Here is a 20,184-nt window from a genome sequence, read left to right on the forward strand (position 1 = left end):
CAAGAAATTTATCCTTAGTTCTCCGTTGTTTCTCTCCTTCATTAGTTTCCATCCATAGTTTCTTCTCTTGCCTTTCTGGTGCTTTGGAAAATAAGTAGACTCCCTCTTCTTTGTGGCAGCCCCTCAAATATTGAAACACTCCTGTCATGTCAGTCCTCATCCTTCTTTTCATTAGAGTTTTTTGTAGAATTCTCATCTCCTGTAATAAAGTCTATCCAATCTGGAAATATCTTTGGGCTCCAGCATGAAGTTTATTATTTTTAAGAGTGTGTGTCAGGATTCCAAGTAACTTTGAGTTTCCTCAAAGTTCCATTTTATTAGAGATGTCACACTGGCACATCTGGGAAAACCCGAATCTGAAAGTTTCCAGGTTTTCCCCACCCAAATGAAAGTTCAAGTCCCTGCCCAGCACCCACATGTCCATCACATGGTCCAATCAGGCACCATCCAAAACTGAAGATGCCTCAAAAGTGAAACTAATTAGTGAAGATCTGTTGGCCGACTGTGAGGCACTCCCTTTCTTTGAAGTTTTGAAACTCCGTATAATTAGATAAACAATGTTAGTCAGCAATTCAACTGGCTCGTCGCCATTTTAGACACCTCTTTAAGTAGATAAAATAACGGAAGAGGATCTTGTAGCATAGAAGCTAGATTTAAATAAACAATTAATGCTCTCGCATACGAATTCTGCTCGTTTTGATATCAGGTAATTCAATCTTTGAACTGAGTGGGAGGGAAGCTTACTTGGGGCTGCAAGGCAGCCGGAGATTTCCAGCGCGGAGCAGTTCTGCCTTCAGCTGCCCCCCCTTCTCTTCACAGACACAGAAGCTGCAAAGATCAGAAAGGCATTTGCTTGACAAAACTTCTCTCCTTTCCCTTCTTTTCCCGAAGAGGAAGGTGTCTGTCAGATGTCTGATAGATGATCATCTTCACAGATAACGCCACTGGTAATACGGGAGCAGCTGTGTTTAGCTGCTACCATCAGTAAGTCTCGCCCAGGAAGGCTGTGTCCCTGAAATTAGTAGGAAAAATCATTCGTTTCAATTGTCTCCCCATCCAGCAAATTTAAACAGATAAGTCAAACTTTGTATAGCCTTAATATTCTTGTCTGAAGGGAAGGGATCAGATCATTGTGGCTTTTAAAAAAAAAACACATATACAAGTGATTTGAAACATAAAACACTGAATTTCCGGCAGAGAGTCTTCAACTGCGGGTTTAAAAGGAAAGCTACAATGATAAAATGAACCAAATGTTTCAGTTCTTTTTTATCCTAAAAATACAAGTTCTTGAGAAAAGAAAAGAGAGAGGGAGAGTAATACTTTCATATGAGAAAGTAAGACTGAAGACTTTTTTCTTTAAAAAAAAAATCATAACTGGCTATTATATTTGCAATGTGCTGTGCTGTGACACAATAGATAGCAGCCAGAAATGCCTCTGAAACAGCGTGCAACCTTTTATCTAAAATGAAGGGAAAAGGAATCACAGCTTCAGACAACAGATGCGTTTCATTTGCAAAAAAAAAACGTTCTTAGGAAATGCCATGGCAACAACACCATATGCATTTTGTCTTTTATTTGTTTTTTTTACACTTGTCCCTCTTCTTATCTTTTTTATGATTCTCCCCCTCTTCCCGCTATCCCCCACCCACAAAAACAAAATATTAAGGAGCTCTGTTCTCCTAATATAAAAGTTTGACTTGGAAACTCATAAAGTTCTTTGGGCTAAGTGTTAAAGGGCTTTGATGAAGAGCGTGCTGGGTTTAAATCAAAGAACGTAGGTTCAGTTCCCTATAGAGCTGTGATACTTTTAGAGAGACCTCAGGTCAATTACCATCTCTTGATCATCTGTACTTCACGGAGCTGTTTTTCAGCTATTGGAAAACTCATTCATATGTAATGCATAAAAACTGTTGTCTTGCAGACTGCAGAGCTTTGCCAGTTGGGTTACTGAACACAACAGTTGATCCTTACCCCAATGATGTGGACAAGTTCATTTTGATAACATTAAAACACTCTGTCCCCTAAAAACATTTCAGTGAAATTCATTGACACAATACTTATTTTTTGGTAGTATGTTTTGAGGTATTTTCACTTTTTGCCAAAAAATCAGAATATATATTTAGCTACTATTAGCGCTTACTATTACTATTACTTTGGCCACCTAATGAGAAGGAAGGACTCACTGCAGAAGTGCCTAATGGTGGGAAAGATTGAAGACAAAAGGAGAAGGGGACGGCAGAGAATGAGGTGGCTGGATGGAGTCACCGAAGCAGTAGGTGTGAACTTAAATGGATTCTAGAGGATAGTAGAGGAGGAACGTTGTCCATGGGGTTGCGATGGGTCAGACATGACTTCACAACTAACAACAACAAGCACACCTTTTTCACATGAGTCAAAAGTTTCCTAGATTCCTGCAAAAGAGCCAACATAAATCTTCTATATGCGTTAACTAAGCTGAGACAGAGGGAGGGGTCAAATGTGTCATCAGTCACAAGTTCACATTCATAAGAGATTTAAGTGCAGACCTCCTTGAATTATATTGACTGTTACCTACTGCCAATTTGCTGGTACTGTTAACTCTTATCTACCACCAATTTGCTTGTACTGTTAGTAGTTCAGATTCTTGTAGAGAGCTTAAGCTTGCAATAAAGCTTTGTACTCATTTGAACTACTTGTATCTTTTGATTTCCCTGGCATTTGACACCTTCTTCTTCATCTTTACTTCCTCTTACTTTGAGTATCAAGGAAACATAAACCTTAATCACCTTAAACGGAATTTTCTTTTGATCACTGGATTTTCTTTGGTCCTTTGAAGCTTCAGAAAAAATAAGTACAGCTGCTGGTTGCAAAAATATTGCCAACCCATGTAATAAATGACCAGCTACATATTCTATGCTATGAATAACTTGAGAAAAGTTGTAAGAGGAGTATATTTGCTTCTTGCCTTGTTTGGTGTGAAATAATACTAAGGCTGCTATTAATCATAATTTGCATGCCACCAAATATTTTCACCAGAAACTTAAAGAAATGGATTATAACAACTCATTTCATCAGATATAATTATGTCCAGTTTCACATCTCTCTCTCTTATATTTATATCGTGGCTATTTAATATCATCTCTTGATTTCAAAGATTTCTGTGAGATACATCAAAAAGGGGGGGGGGCATTTCAACAGCATTAATTCCATGGGGAAGACCATTAAACATTGAAAAGTTATTTCATTAATAAAATAATGTTTTATAAATATCAGGTTCAGTTACTTTGATTCAAAGGTTTGCATCGGGGTAAACCTCTAACATTTCCAAATTTATCATATATTTATCTTTTACCCTCTGCCATGCTGCTCTTTTTTTTTCTTTTCTCTCAAGATTCCTGCTGTTTTTTTTTTCTTCTACTTTAGAGAAAGGCAATAATGAATGACCAGATTTCAAAAGTCTAAAGGGACCTGAAACTGGAAGAAACTCAATATTTTGGACAGAGTGCAAACATTTCCAACAGCTCTGTGAAATATTTTTCCCATTATTTATTTATAGTGGTACTGAAAAACTTTATGTATGATCAATAGCTACATGTTGTCTGCTTGCTTGCTTTCCTACTTATGACCAGAGTTTTTTTTTTTAAACAAATTCTTCCCAGCATTTTCCCACAAGTGCAAGATCTGCTGTATTTTTTTTTCCAGTTCAGCCAAGCATTTATTCATCTGTTGTGACAGGAATTGACCAACTGTCTTGTCGCCCAAACCTGACATTGTGGGATGATAGAGAGTGGCTGAAGCCCAAAGTCATCTACCAGCTTTTATGCCTAAGGCATGACCAGAACTTAAAGTCTTCTGGTTTCTAGCTTGGTGCCTTAACCAGTAGACCAAAATGGCTCTCCACTTATGATCAGAGATCTCATTCGTAATATAATCGTCACATATTTACTCTATTCAAACATAAATGATATTCATAAATTAATGTAATTATATCTCCTGCAGTTTCTGACTGCATGTTGTATTTCAGGTGCCAAGTATAGTTTTAGGGCATTGACATATATTTTCTCTCCAAAATTATTTTTAAATGGCTTTAAGACATTTAGATGGATTGTCATAATTTCCAGGATCTCCAACAATCAAGTTGTCTTCAGGCGTCAACTCACCTGACCTTTCTTTTTGACATTCAACACCTTCCAAAGCTATTGTTTTTTTTCTTTCTGACAGCTTCAACCAAAGGAAATTGATGTATAACATAAGTTATAAAATCACCAGCAAAAAGACAGTACAATAATGTATATATTTCGTGCTGTTGCAGTCTGCCACACTAGTCCTCATGAACTGAATGATTCACTGAACCTAAAAACCATTTTTTTTTTTACAGGAGGAACATATTGGTTAGACAGAGCAGAGATTTGGATGCCGATTGCATTCCTTGATGTTCAAAACATTGGCTAAAGTGTGATCCATGTGACATTACAAATTATATAAAACATCTTAGTTTTATAATCCTACGGACAAAATGCACTCTCTTTACAAGTTCTAAACATTTTGATCAATAGTAAGTGGAAGTGCCTTTTACCTTTTTGTTGTTGTTAGTTGCAAAGTCATGTCCGACTCATCGCGACCCCATGAACAACATTCCTCCAGGCCTTCCTGTCCTCTACCATCCTCTGGAGTCCATTTAAGCTCAAACCTACCGCTTCAATGACTCAATTCAGCCACCTCATTCTCTGCCGTCCCTTTCTTCTTTTGCCCTCAGTCTTTCCCAGCATTAGGCTCTTCTCCAGTGAGTCCTTCCTTCTCATTAGGCGGCCAAAGTATTTAAGTTTCACCTTCAGGATCTGGCCTTCTAAAGATCAGTCAGAGTTGATCTCCTCTAGGACTGACCAGTTTGATCACCTTGCAGTCCAAGGGACTTGCAGGAGTCTTTTAGCATACATTTAAGAATTATTCAAGGCCCAATACAAGCTTTAACAAAGAAAAGCAAGCATTTGCATCCAGAAAGCCATGCTTTCTGATTGATAATCTTTTTGTGGCAATTTAGCAGGATTAAAAAGAAGCCCGTTTTATGTTTACCTAGGAGTGAAACCAATTTTCCCACATGTGGTATTGCTAGGCCCTTGACACATTTATTTTCATGTTATATGTGTTTCCAGCCGTCTCTTCTGGCCATTTCTCTACCATGTAATCAGTAATGTGAACTGACAAACACTGAACTTTTCTTGATGTTTTAATGCTTTTTTTAAAAAAAAACACAAATTACTATATGAACCATCCTGAAACTATTAAGAAGCATGCCTCTATTGATATAACTTTAGTTATACATAGTTATGCATGCATCCAGTCTTCACTGAGCTGTTTTTTAATTTATCACATTATATTGATTTATTGTAACACCTTATTATACTGATTCAAAAAGTAATAATTTTTTTCTCATTTCTCCAGGACATCAAGTCTAGCTTGTTATCTACATTGTCAAGCCAGTTCTGTAGTTGTCAAATTGATGAGATGATTTTTACTCGAGAGTAAGGCCACAGGTGGATGATGAATGGCCCCTCCCAGAAGAAATCTAAGAGGAGCAAAAGGGGAATGGAGTTTGCAGGAGATAATTAGTTTGCTTAATTGTTTCGTCACTCTCCGAGACTCCTTGCCACGTTTTGCAAATATCGGCTGGCAGCTCTCTGACCCAGATAAGATCTGTGACTGTAAATCCTCCCCTGAAAGACTTTGCTGGATGTGAATGAGCAGAATTCAAAGTAAATTAATAAAAGGGGGATCTGTTGGACCAAGGAGTCTGCTTCATGCTCTTGGGAAACCTCGGTCAGAACAGGCATGATCTTCATGAGTACATTTGTTCTACTCTTAGAATATTAGATTTTTTCCAATAACATGGAGGGCAATGTTCATTAAGTTAGGCAGATGGCTCCCCAACACCTATCATAAGTGATATTTGCCAGTGTGGAGGGTGTAAAGGTTGTTTTACTAAGCTTGCATCTAAGCGGAGGACAAGATCTGTAGCTTGACAATACAGCATGAGATCGGGTATTTCAGTTTTTCTTCACCATTCCTTCCCAAATTTTGGTATTGGAAATTTAAAATAATTTGGGTCTTTTGCTCTTATCAAGACTTGCAGAAGCATTGATATGAACATTATTCATTTATTGATTAAAAACCTGCAACCTACACTTAAAATTGGGCTATGCTATTGAAAGTTGCATATCAATCATGCACTGAGGTGGCGCAGTGGTTAGGGTGCAGCACTGCAGGCCACTTCAGCTGACTGTTATCTGCAGTTCAGCGGTTCTAATCTCACCGACTCAAGGTTGACTCAGCCTTCCATCCTTCCGAGGTGGGTGAAATGGGGACCCAGACTGTGGGGGCGATATGCTGACTCTGTAAACCGCTTAGAGAGGGCTAAGAGCCCTATGAAGCGGTATATAAGTCTAACTGCTATTGCTATTGCTATTGATGTTTTAAAAAATATTGAGTTGCTATTTAAAATAGGGATTATGTTGTCTTTCCCCATTTCAGAAGGACATACTGTAAGAGTGGATATGTTCAATAGGACCAGTGAAATTTCAATGTAATTGTTTATATTAATCTGGGATCCTGTTTTTGCATGATTTCCTCCTACACACCAATTGGGATAGTAAAACATTAACCAATTGCCTGTTTTCACAACTGTTTGGGTTTATTTGTTTAGTTTTTTTGGGAAGGGATAATGTTACCCGATTTAGCCCAATGAAGTTTTGCAACTCTCTAATACCTATATTGTGTTTGATTCTATTCAACTTATTTAGCACACATTCATATTAGAAAGTAGATTTAATACCCTAACTGATTTTGTAGTAGCCTGAAGCACTGTTGAGTTAGAGTGAGGAAGGCATAATTATACCTGAATGTTGTCTTGAGGAATGGAGTTAAGATGATCTTTTCACCCCACTAACTTTCAACCGGCCAATGCTGAACAGCAGGGAGTGAGAAGGAAAAAAGGAAAACTTATCTTGCCTAGTAAACAAAAAAGCAAAGGTAGATCATAATCCATTTATAAACAAAGAACATAGAATAATAGAGTTGGAAGGAACCTTGGAGGTCTTCTAGTCCAACCCCCTGCTCAAGCAGGAGGCCTTATAACATTTGGCACAAATGGTTACCTAGTCTCTTTTTGAAAGTCTCCACTGATGAAGCACCTACAACTTCTGAAGGCAAGATATTCCATTGGTTGATTGCTTAACTGTTAGGCATTTTCTCCTCTAAGTTCTAGATTGTTTCTTTCCTTGGTTTGTTTCCATCCATTGTTTCTTGTCTTGCCTTTTGATGCTTTGGAAAATTATTTGACCCCTTCATCTTTATGCCCCCCCCCCCAATATTGAAACACTGCTATCATGTCTCACCTGGTCCTTCTTTATCAAATTGTTGGGGTCCATGTTTCCCTCACTTTTGAGCCTTTTTCCCAGTACCAGCATGGTGGAGTTGCCCACAAAGCTGCAATCTCAAACTGTAAGAGGAGACAGGAGGACAGGAGTTTTGCAGGTTGGAGCAATTTGAGCACAGCAGCCAAACAAAGGAAGATGGTTTTTTTTTCTTCTTCTTCTGAAGGAGTGGACAGTCCAGAAGATAGGAATAGAAATATAGTGACCCAGTAAGACAAATCACAATGTTAAAAAACAAAAGCTTTATAACTCTATATGATGTCCCTTAACAGAAAAAGAGGAATACATTTTTGAAAGAGGGACTTAAGACAGAACAGGCTTAAAAAAGAAATTTCAAAGCATACTAATAATAATATAGAGCCATGATGGCAAATCTATGGCACACATGCCACAGGTGGCCCATGGAACCATTTGTCAGGGCACGCGAGGCATTGCCCTGTCAGCTGGCCAGCGTGCATGAGCATGCTGGCTAGCTGACTTCAGCTTTGTTTTGAGGCCATTTTTCATCCTCCGGAGACTGCCTCCAGAGCGTGAAAAACCAGCCCTATGGGCAAACCGGAAGTTTGGGAACGTACTTCCAGTTTGCTTGTAGGGCCGTTTTTGCCCTCCAGAGCCTTCAGGGAAGCCTCCTGAATGCTCTGGAGGGCTAAAACCAGCCCTACGAGCAAACAGGAGGTTCATTCCTGAACTTCTGGTTTGCCCGTAGGGCCATTTTTTTGTGCTCTGGGGGCTTCAGGGAAGCTCTTGAGGCCTCTAATGGGCTTTCAGGGGGTAAGGGAGGCTGTTTTCATCCTCCCCAGGCTCCTATAAAGCTATAAAACATATGAGAATGATCGGAGGAAATGCGTTTATCTAGTCTAGTGAATAGGACTAGTGACATGATAGCAGTCTTCCAATATTTGAGGGATTGCCAAATGAAGACAGGATCAACTTTATTTCTAAAGCATCAAAAGCAAGAGAAGAGGAAAGCATGAAAACTAATCAAAGAGGGGAAAAAACACTTAGATCTAAGGAGAAATTTCCTAACAATGAGAACAATCAACCAGTGGAAAAGTTTGTCTTCAGAAGTTGTGGGTGCTCCATCACTGGAAGATTTTAAGAACAGATTGGACAGCTATTTGTCTGATATGGTATAGGGTGTCCTGCTTGTGCAGGGGATTGGGCTACAAGATCTCCAGGGTCCCTTCCAACTCGGTTAATCTGCTATTCTGAGTCTCTTTCTTAAAATCTGTCACTTTGCATTTGGCTTCTGCTTCAGATTTAACTATATTTGTTTCATTGACTGATCCTATTAATTAGTCCGTATTTTTAAAGCAAATTTGGCATCCTATTTCCTACAAATAGTATTGGCATTCTGGAAGACAAGCAAAATTTCAAGTGGAGAGAAATTATGAACTTGGGAAAAAAATGTTTTTGAGATCAACAGGAAATCTTTGAGGGTGCTCTAAAAATTCTGTAAGACCATCCCAACCATCCCCACAGGGCAAGCGACTAGAATATAAAGTAAACTGACAGCAAACCACACTCCTCAGCACTGATATTGTTACCTAGTTTGGTTAATGAAATGTCTGCAAGAAAACAAGCAAGCACCAAAAAACCCTCATTTCAACCCTAAGCTACAAATATTTTCCGTTATTGGAGAAAATCCTTGCTTCACGTTAGATTTCCAAGAATTTATTTGTATCTTTATTGAGAAGGAGTGAAATTGGGGAGATTATAAAGTGGCCTTGCTTTGTTTTAAAGAATCACCTAGTTTTACTCTGCTACCATGAATGAATTTAGTGTAATAGAAGTAAGGTAAAGGTAAAGATTCCACTCGCACGTATGTGCTTGTCATTCCTGACTCTAGGGGGCAGTGTTCAGTTGCGTTTCAAACCTGAAGAGCCAGCGTTGTCTGTGGTCATCTGGCCAGCATGACTAAAGGCCAAAGGCACAAGGAACACTGTTACCTTCCCAACAAAATGGTCCCTATTTTTCTATTTTCTTTTTTACGTGCTTTCGAATTGCTAGGTTGGCAGAAGCTGGGAAAAGTAACGGGAAATCACTCCGTTACGTGGCGCTAGGGATTTGAACCGCCAAACTTCCGAAAGCTCAGCGTCTTGGCCACTGAGCCACCGCATCATGTAGAAGTACAACATGTTTATTCAAAAGTGTTTCCTTGGCCACATAATACATTCAGTACATTCTCTATACTTTCTCCACAGTTTGTACAAACAAACTCTTACATTGAATAGGGTATTTTACTATTTTGTTTATTTAAACTCAGACTGATAAAATCTTGAATAAATCATTTTATACCAGCAAAGTATCACAATAAATTGTAATTTGTTATTGCAGTAGCTGCAGTAAAAAGCTATAGATTTTTGTTATGGTTTGAGCACTGTAAAATATGTGATCTTTTACTATCAACATCGTAATTTCTTCACAATGCATCAAGACCTGGAGGACAGTATTATCCCTAAATTGAAGAATCCAAAGTACCTTTAAAGCATCACCAAAAATGAAATATAGTACTCCGAGTGGAAACTTATGAAGGCTGGAAAAAAAAAAACTTGTAAGATTTTTTATCTTTTAGATGAAGTCACAGTGACATATACTGTACACTGACAAAAACATTTATTATTCTAGACATGGGTAATATAAATGAGAATATTTGTAGCTCAGAGTTGAAATGAGGGGCCCTCGGCAGTGGTGGTTCCTACCAGTTTGGACTGGTTTGGCTGAACCGGTAGTGGTTTGTCAGCCTGGGTCATTCGATCCGTCAGCGACTGAGGCCTGCCACACCCCTGAACCAGTTCCCCGGTTGGTGCCGCCATCTTGTTTTTCAGTTCTCCATATGCACAGAACAATATCAATTGCACTGTGCATGTGCGTAAAGTACGCACATGAGCGAATCGGCTGGAACCCACCCCTGATCCTTGGTGCTCTCTGAGCTTGTTTTCTTGAAGATGTTTCACTACCCAAACCAGGTATCATCATCAGTGCTAATAAGGATTGGGGTTTGCTCCCAATTTATAATCTTTCATATATATCATTTCGTACTTGAGAGACCGCCTGCTGCCAATTACCTCCCATAGACCCGTTAGATCGCACAGGGTCGGCCTCCTCCAGGTTCCGTCTACCAGCCAATGCCATCTGGCTACCACCCGGGGGAGGGCCTTCTCTGTAGCAGCTCCGGCCCTTTGGAATGAACTCCCCGCGGAGATTCAGACCCTCACCTCTCTCCAGGCCTTCCGGAAAGCCATCAAAACCTGATGAGTTCCCCTCCCCTCTCGACTTGTATGGCTGTATGACTCTTGTGTATTTTAATTACGTGTATTGTGTTTGTATCCCCTTTTCCCCTTTTGAGTTGTTCGCCGCCCTGAGTCCCTCCCGGAGAAGGGCGGCATACAAATAAACTAAATCTTAATCTTAATCTTAATCTCATATTCAGAATATAAATTGACAGCAAATCCCATTCCTTACTGAGATGGCCGTTTCAATTATTTTTATTATAATATTTTGTTTATGAAATAAACCGAATCTGTATCAAACTTTGTTGTTATTTGTTCATTCAGACTCCATGACATCCTGCTAACACTCAGTGGCAAAGTTGTGCAAAACAATTATTATATTCAAGAGGCGTAAACAAATTTTCATAGAAATATAGATGGCAAAAGTGTGATAAATCTGTTCCCTTCTTTTCCCAGTAGTGTCTATAAATATATAATGTGTTGTCATATCACTATATTATAATTTCTGTCGTTTATTTCAATGATCACAAGTGAGGCAGAACTGAGACTTGGAAATTCCCAACATAATTATATATTGCCAATATAAAAGTGTTAGAGAGAGAGACTGGTATTTTTGGCATCATTTAAATTCCAGCCAAGTTAATAAAAGAAAAAAAAGCAAAGAGGATCAGAAATTCTATGATTGATATGGTTCTTCAGATCGTCTTTCGTTTAAAAGGCCAGGCAATCCTGAAGTTGAGATTTCATGAGAACACACTAAATGGCCATTTAAAAAGGCATAAAATCATTCTGATGTGCGATGCAAAGGCAGACAACATCTATTTATTTATGCTTGGGATGCTAGAAACAAATTACAGAACAGATGGCTGCCAATGCCTTGACAGTGATAGAAGCAAAAAAAAAAAAACTGTTTTAGGAAAGGAAGGTAAATTGTAATCTCCCTCCTACCCATTCAATTAAAAAATTAATAGCTAGTGAAACAAGTTAGATGATATTTATAGTCCTGCTCAGTATAATATGGTTTTCCAGGCCCTACAGCTCTTCTTTATTCAGATTCATTTAATGAGTTTTAGTTTTCAGTCTCCAAAAGTTGTGTTTTCTAATCATTTCTGATAGAGAAGGCTGAAGACGAGGGCCATTTAAGATTTATTATACCTAACAGTTTTGGAGGCAGGCAGGGTAGAAAAACCGTGGGAGTTATGGAGAAAAATCTCTTAAAAATCAGAAGTTAAAAAAAAAAAATATTGTACTTTATTCTATTTTTTTTCAACAGAATTCTTTGGCAATGTTTTTTTTTATCATATTCAATTTTACATGCTCAGCTTGCCTCAAGATAATTGCTATCTTCCTGTCTGCAATAAAATAGTGGCTCATTTTTCCCCCCAGCAAAGCCATTTTTGAGACTTTTAAAACAATTTCTGTTTTAAGAGATAAATTCCCTGTGGATTATAATATGCTTTGAAGAAGGCAAATTATCTAGAATGGTATGTATGCATCCGTAGGAAACAAATATATAATCACAATATTTTCTTCCTATTATGGGCAAAGAGATTGTTTTATGTACCTATTGACACAGGAGATTCGGTAAAGGTAAAGGTTCTCTTTGTACATATGTGCTAGTCGTTCCCGATTCTAGGGGACGGTGCTCATATCTGTTACAAAGCCAAAGAGCCAGTGCTGTCTCCATGGTCATGTGGCCGGCATAACTAAATGCCAAAGGTGCACGGAACACTGTTACCTTCCCACCAAAGGTGGTTCCTATTTTTCTACTTGCATTTTTACATGCTTTCGAACTGCTAGGTTGGCAGAAGCTGGGACAAGTAGCAGGAGCTCACTCTGTTACATGGTGTTAGGGATTTGAACTGCCGAACTGTCAAGCTTTCTGATCGACAAGCTCAGTGTCTTAGCCATTGAGCCCCCACGTCCCTTTGGAAATTCTGATAGTCATACAAAAAATTTGTTTAAGAAATTCAAGGTGAATTGAAAGACTGATTCTTAAATCCAGATGGGGTACTCAGACAGTGCAATTATTTGCTGACAGAGGTTGCAGTCAAGAGCACAGAATGAGATAAATGTAGGAGAATCAAGTTGGTCAAAGCTATGCAAAAAAAGAGAGCTGTAGTTTAGATGGTCTGTGGGAATTCTACAGGTTTTCTTGACATATGTTCTCAAAGAAGCTTTGCCTTTTGCTGAAGGCTGCATTTATATGAGAAAGAGTATAGAAGAAATACTTTCATGTTCCTAGGTGGTGCAGTGGTTAAAATTGCAGGCTAACTCTGCCCACTGCCAGGAATTCTTGACCGGCTCAAGGTTGACTCAGCATTCCATCCTTCTGAGGTCGGTAAGATGAGGACCCAGATTGTTGTAGATAATATACTGCTTTGTAAACTGAATAGAATAGAAAAGAACAGAATAGAATAGAATAGCATAACAGAGTTGGAAGGGACCTTGGAGGTCTTCCAGTCCAATCCCCTGCTTAGGCAGGAAACCCTAGATGACTTCAAACAAATGGTTATCCAACATCTTTTTAAAACTTCCAGTGTTGGAGCATTCACAACTTTTGCAGGAATTGGGTTTGTCTAGTCCAGTGAAAGAGAGGGCATGATGGCAGTGTTTGAATATTTGAGGGGTTGCTATAGAAATAAGGGAGTGTAAATTATTTTCCATAGCACTAGAAGGCAAGACAAGAAACAATGGACAGAATCTAATCAAGGTATTATGCAGTGGCTCAGTAGCTAAAACGCTAAGCTTGTCGATCAAAAAGGTCGGCAGTTCGATGGTTCAAATCCCTAGCGTCACGTAACGGAGTGAGCTCCAGTTACTTGCCCCAGCTTCTGCCAACCTAGTAGTTCGAAAGCATGTAAAAATGCCAGTAGAAAAAATTGGAACCACCTTTGGTGGGAAGGTAACAGTGTTCCGTGCGCCTTCGGCATTTAGTCATGACCACAGAGACATTTTCGGACAGCGCTGGCTCTTCGGCTTTGAAACGGAGATGAGCACTGCCCCCTACTGTTGGGAACAACTAGCCCATATGTCCAAGGGAAACCTTTACCTTTACCTTAGTCCAGTGAAAACAAGGACTAGTGATGACATAATAGTGGTGCTACAATATTTCAGGGGCTGCTGCAAAGAATTCAAGAGCAGCAGACAGCAAGATAATAAGCAATGGATGAAAGATCCCTTTCAACTTTGTAATTCTGTCATTACTTCACTGTTTCTGCCTTGCAATTGAGCAGACCCCCTAGTCATCGATATCTGCTTTGTGAATACTTCTTCAGAATTAAGTCCAACTAAGTGCACTGGGACCTGTTCCCAGACAATTATAAATGTGTTTGCACTTTTAATTTTATTATAAATTCCTGTTTACCTGGCTAGCATTTCAGGGGATGTAAAAAGTGCTTCAATCTGCAGTTGAAATTAGCCTTCTTTATTGCTGTCATATGTAATTATGCCTTCCTTGTATAAATATATGTGACTTAGCTTTCTAAGGGGTAAAAAAAATACAATGATAATAAAATAAACCTGCAATTAATGAGACACCAATCAATATATAAAAAATGAAATCTTATTATAGTTGACCCAGGAGACTGAACTCAACTCACGATCACTGGCATTCATTTCTAAATGTCTGGGTAAAAATAAAGATTTTTAGCAAATGAAAAATACAGTGCCTTAACTTCCGTAGAATATTCCACACATTAAAATTAACACATAACCACAGACCAACGGTCATAGTAACTGCAACAGTTTTCCAAAATGTTTGGAACACCCCTATTTTTAGAAATGGACCATTCTGGTTGCGAATAAGTTTTGTTTTTCCACCAATAAGAGTATATGCAGCATCACACTTGCAAAATTTTTGAGTGAGTTATTTGGTGTTTTCTGTATCAGTGTTTGAATTTGAGTTGCAGTCATTTAGACTGCAGATCTTTTCTAACATATGTTTTTTTATAATGTCAGGGCCATGTTTTCCACCAAAAAAAGTGTGATTTGGTGATCCAAACTTCAAAGAAACTGTTCTAACATGGCATGAAGAAGAAGAGAGTGATCTGAGTGAAGTGGAATCAGATTGCAATAAAAATTTTGTAATGGACAATGAGGAACCCACCGCACCGATTCTGACATTAGTAAAGATGAAGCTCCCAGTGAAATTGTTGACCAGGTACAATCTACATCATGCAATAATTTGTATGGCAAGAACAAATTCAAATGGTCTTCTGCACCTTTTGGAAGCGATAGATCCAGAACCACTAGTTACAATATCATAGTGCAATTACCTGGGCTACGGCTAGCAGCTAGAGTGGTCATTATGACCTCATGTCTGTAATAGCATAGCCAAAATACTACATCTGTGGTTAAGGGTAAGGTGACCAGACATCCCGCATCTGGCGGGGCAGGCACGTCTTTTCATAATTTTTCCCGCGTCCCGGGCCATTCTCAAAAAACCTCGCTTTATTTTGGCGCTCGCTGGCTCCCCTGCCCATCAGCTGCCGCTAGGTCACTCATTCCTTTCCCCCATCTATTCTATCTACACTAAAATTCTAAGCCAGCCCAGCCTGCCGCTCACTGATTGGCCTAGACTCCAGCCAATCAGTGAGCTGGCTGGGATGGAAAACTTTAAGCACGCACGTGGCGTGCTTAAAATTTTCCATCCCAGCCAGCTCACTGATTGGCTGGAGTCCGCTTAAGCACACCGCGTGAGTCGCGACTCTCATGAGTCTCCATTTCATTTCGCCTTCGCCGTTTGCTTTTGCTGCCCTGCCCTGGTGAATAACTCCAGCGGTGCCGGTGGGAATCAGGAGGCTTCGCCGCTTCGGGTGGGCAGCGGCGGCCTTTAGCAAGGGAAGGGAAGGCCTTCCCTTGCGAGCTACTCATGAGAGGAACTTGGTGGGGGGCACCGGGCAACCTGAGAGAGGGGAAGAAGATCGTCCCTCCCCGCAACTCCCCAGATTTTGGAAGCTGGGTGTGTGTGGAAGGCGGGGGTGCGGGGGGAGGAAAGAAAATGCATAGGGAGGCCATGGGCTGGCAGTAGCCGCTGCGGGCTGGCTTTCCCCCCCTGCCCTGCCTCATCCACTAGCCTTTGTCCCTCCACAGTAGGGCGGCTGGGGGGAGGAGACGGCCCTCCTCTCCTTCTCCCCCTTTGCGGAGTTGGGCGGGCCGCCCTGAGAAGGACTACCACTTTCTTAACTGTCTGCATCAGATTTGAATCGATTTTACCATCTTCTGCTCCCCAACCTCTTGGAAATGTAATTTTAAAGTGGACAACGTGAGGAGATCCCACTGCATGCTGGGAGATATAGTTCTGCAAACGTCGAAGTCTCTGAACAGATGTCGTTTCCCGGCAGCCTTTTTGGCGTGCCCCATTCAAAACGGCGGCAGTTGGTTGAGTGCTCTTGTGCGGTAGCTAGTTTGCAGACTTCTTGAGATTTCTCTGGCAGTTTAGTATGGATTCCAACATTTACAAGTGCCTCTACTATGGTAGAGTATCCCTTTCGACATAAACCGGTGTGAACTGGCTGAATCCCTCCACTGGATATGGGCATTTCTGAATCTGTTTACATGCCTATATTTGTTTTGGTTGACCAATTGAATTAAAACTGGAGACATTTGCACATATATACAGTATGAACTGAGATAGATTCCTGGTTTACTCATTAGATTCAATTGATGTATGTGCCACTGGGGAAAAAAAAAAACACCTACTTCCTAGATCAGGGTTGTCAAACTGGCCAGATGCATCAAAGCAGGCCACACCCACCCCAGCTCCATCAAAGGCAAAAAACATCACGATACATCACAATATGTCACGTGATGTGATCGAGTTTGACACCCGTGTCCTAGATGAATGATGCAATAGCTTCTCTCAATAGCTTACTTTGGGACAAAAGACAGCTCCAGTTAAACTGGACATCTGAAGTTTTTACTTAAGACTATTTAGATTTTTAAAAGGATTTTTTTTAAAACAAGCAAGCAAACAAGCAAACTTATATTTTAAAACTGATCCAGAAAATGCACCTAAGCACAGAATATGTAGCCTAACGCAGCGTTTCTCAACCTTGTCAACTTAAAGATGCCTGGACTTCAACTCCCAGAATTCCTCAGCCAGCGAATGCTGGCTGGGGAATTCTGGGAGTTGAAGTCCAGACATCTTCAAGTTGACAAGGTTGAGAAACACTGGCCTAACGTATCTCTGCTGGCAAGCCTGACAACTTTTTTTTTTTTTTAAGAATGACTGACTGGAAACACAAATTAAATATTGCAACATGAAAACCTTGATAAATACATGCTGGGTACTTTGGTACTGAGGCAGTGCGACTGGGGGTGCTTGCTGCTGTTGCCACAGCTTTCATACCTGTCTGAAAACAGACCTTCTTCTAATGGAAAGTAAGACAAAGAAGACAGTTGCTTTCCCTGAAGCATCAATGTTTCCAGTCTAACAGAACACAAAGACTTCAAAGAGAGATTATTTCTTTCTAAGGAGACTAATACAGTATATAAATATCCTGAACAACAACAAAGTAAATCCTGACTCACCACCACAATATGTTTCCTTTAGTCCATATCTTTGGAGAAGATTTAGAATGCATCCTTGGATTCAGAGGTGGGATTCAGCCAGTTCTGACCAGTTCGCCTGAATCCATAGTAGAAATTGTGGGTGGCCTTGCCCGCCCACCCCGGCTCTACGGCATCCCATTTAGGCCCTTTTTTAAAGGTAAAGAACATGCATGGAAGGCGGAGCGTAGGCACTCACATTTGCAAACTAGTAGTAGAGGTGGGTTCCTACCGGTTCAGACCGGTTCGGCCGAGTAGGTAGTAACTTGGCCACTCACGCCCCTGAACCACTTCTATTGGCAGCGCCATAGGCACTTCCATCTTGTTTTTTGCTTCTGTGCATGTGCAGAAACATTTTTTCACTACTGCCTATGCGCGCACATGCGTAAAGCATGTTCCTGAGCAAACTGGCAGTAAAAGAATCTGGAACCCATCCCTGACTTGTAGGGAAGGTAAGTGAATACCACCCCTGCCTTGAGTGCAAGGCAATAATTTTTATTACACTGAATATTAAATATTTTCCAATACTCACGGGGTATTTGATTCCAAGTCACCTTGACTGAGGAAGACACTCTTTGTTGAAGACAATGAACCTCCTCAAAAGGACTAAAAGGGACCCATTGTCAGTTCTGGAAGCCATCTTTTGCATTGGACCTTCTGGCCTGCCACATTCAATGCTGTAGGAAAATGGGAGAGGGGATTATATGACGTATGGGAGATATATAGTCAAAATAACATTCCTTTCTCAGAGAGTCAAGGACACCTTGCCCTGCAGCTGCAATGGTGTGACTGGGAAGCATCTCCAGTTTTGGACGGTGCCTGATTCGACCATGTGATGGATCTGTGAATGCTGGGCAGGGGCTTGAACATTCATTTGGGTGGGGAACTTTCAGATTCAGGTTTTCCCAGATGTGCGAATATGACATCTCTAATAAAATGGAACTTTAAGGAACTAGAAACCTTGGAGTCTTCTTTCATTGGGGGGGTGTTGCTTGGAATCCTGCGAAGTCCTATTCTGATGTCCAGACTATTCCCACTGAATCAAATACTTTTTAAGAATTTCAGATCTCAGACCAGCTCTTAGGTAAGTCCAACCACCTCTGTCCAGTGGTTTATAGGTAATCAACTAAAACTCTAAGGATTTATTTTAAGACTCTTAGATAATTGAGGGTTCTTTACATTTTTTAAAAAAATCATACATAGCAATAGCAATAGCAATAGCAGTTAGACTTATATACCGCTTCATAGGGCTTTCAGCCCTCTCTAAGCGGTTTACAGACTCAGCATATTGCCCCCAACAACAATCCGGGTCCTCATTTTACCCACCATGGAAGGATGGAAGACTGAGTCAACCCTGAGCCGGTGAGATTTGAACAGCCGAACTGCAGAACTGCAGTCAGCTGAAGTAGCCTGCAGTACTGCATTTAACCACTGCGCCACCTCGGCTCTCAATACATACTTGTGTTGTTGTTGTTTTTAATATAGCAATAGCACTAGGTCTTATGTACCATTTCATTATGCTTTAAAGCACTCTCAGCATCTTGCCCCAACAATCTGGCTTCTCATTTTATTGACCTTGGAAGGATGGAAGGCTGAGTCAACCTTGAGCCAGTCAGGATCAAATTCCAGGCTATGTAATATGTACTGCATTCTAACCACTGATAGGCTTTGATAGCTATGCCTTTCATAGTTATAATAGAGCCATGATGACGAACCGATGACATGTGTGCCACAGGTGGCATACAGAACCCCTCTCTGTGGGCACACAAGCCATCACTCCAGCTCTGCTGCACCACACATGCATGCACACCTCCCATTGACCAGCTGGTTTTTGGGTCTCTGCCGCACAAGCGTGGGGGACAGGTTACATGCGGGAGATATGTGTGTGCATGTGTAGGGGTGGGATGCTTGTGAGGGGCTCATGTGTGCATACGCAGGGGGTGGAGGGAGCACGGGGGGGGGGGTCACGCACACATGCATGAGGGAGCAGAGCACAAATGGGGGTCACATACACAGGTGTGTGGGGTCAGGGCGCAGGGCATGCACACACATTGCATTGTGGGTATGCACACACACTTTCAGCATGCAATGACAAAAAGGTTAGCCATCACTATGGTAGAGTATCCCTTTCGGCATTCTACAAGATCCCACATCCCATATTTCCTGTTAGCAGAACTCAGGTAGTGAGAGAAGTCTATCCGTTGTGAATCACACATATATCAAAGGAGAGCATAGAGTGCAATTATAATTAATAAATCAAAACTGATATACCTTAATGAAGACAAATTGGGTTCAAAGCAGAGTCATCCAACTAATCAGGTGGTAATACATATTATAATAGATGCTTCTTCTAAAAAAAGCCAGGTATTTAACCTTCTTATCAGTAACATTAAATTCTTGCTTGTTGCATCTGCTGTTTTTAAGTTCATGTCTGCTTTCGAGTGTCACATTGAACCATATTGTTGTAGATATTTGGAGGATCCAATCTGGGTCAGTTACTGGGACCCAAGTTTAGTCTTCAGACCTTTCAGGCTCATGCTGGAACTCATCTTTAAGCAACTTCTCTCTAACCAGAATGTGTGCTTTGGGCTATTCTAATGCATTGTATTCCTGAGGTGCCAGGTTCTGCATGGCTTTTTAAATTGTTGATGGGTGTTGATGGCTGGTTTTAAGTCATCATTTCCAACACAAGTCAATAGCTCAGAAGAATGAACTGTGGTCCCAATGACCAACTCAGATTGGATCCTGCAACATTATCCTGAGAAACCCATATTTGCCTACATTCATGTATGTATTTGATTATGATTTTTTAAAAAAACCACTTTTGTCTGGAAATCTGTAACTATACTTTTATTAACATTAATTTCAATTTATTTTCCTGGTCTGTTAAATTAATTCCTGAAATTCTTTTCTTATCTTGTTTATTGATGCTTCTAGTGCCAGTAAATATATAAAAAGGGAGAAAAAGCACAGCCTTGAATTTTTCCTTT

This window comes from Thamnophis elegans, chromosome 11, assembly GCF_009769535.1.
Source record: "Thamnophis elegans isolate rThaEle1 chromosome 11, rThaEle1.pri, whole genome shotgun sequence".
Lineage (NCBI taxonomy): Eukaryota > Metazoa > Chordata > Lepidosauria > Squamata > Colubridae > Thamnophis > Thamnophis elegans.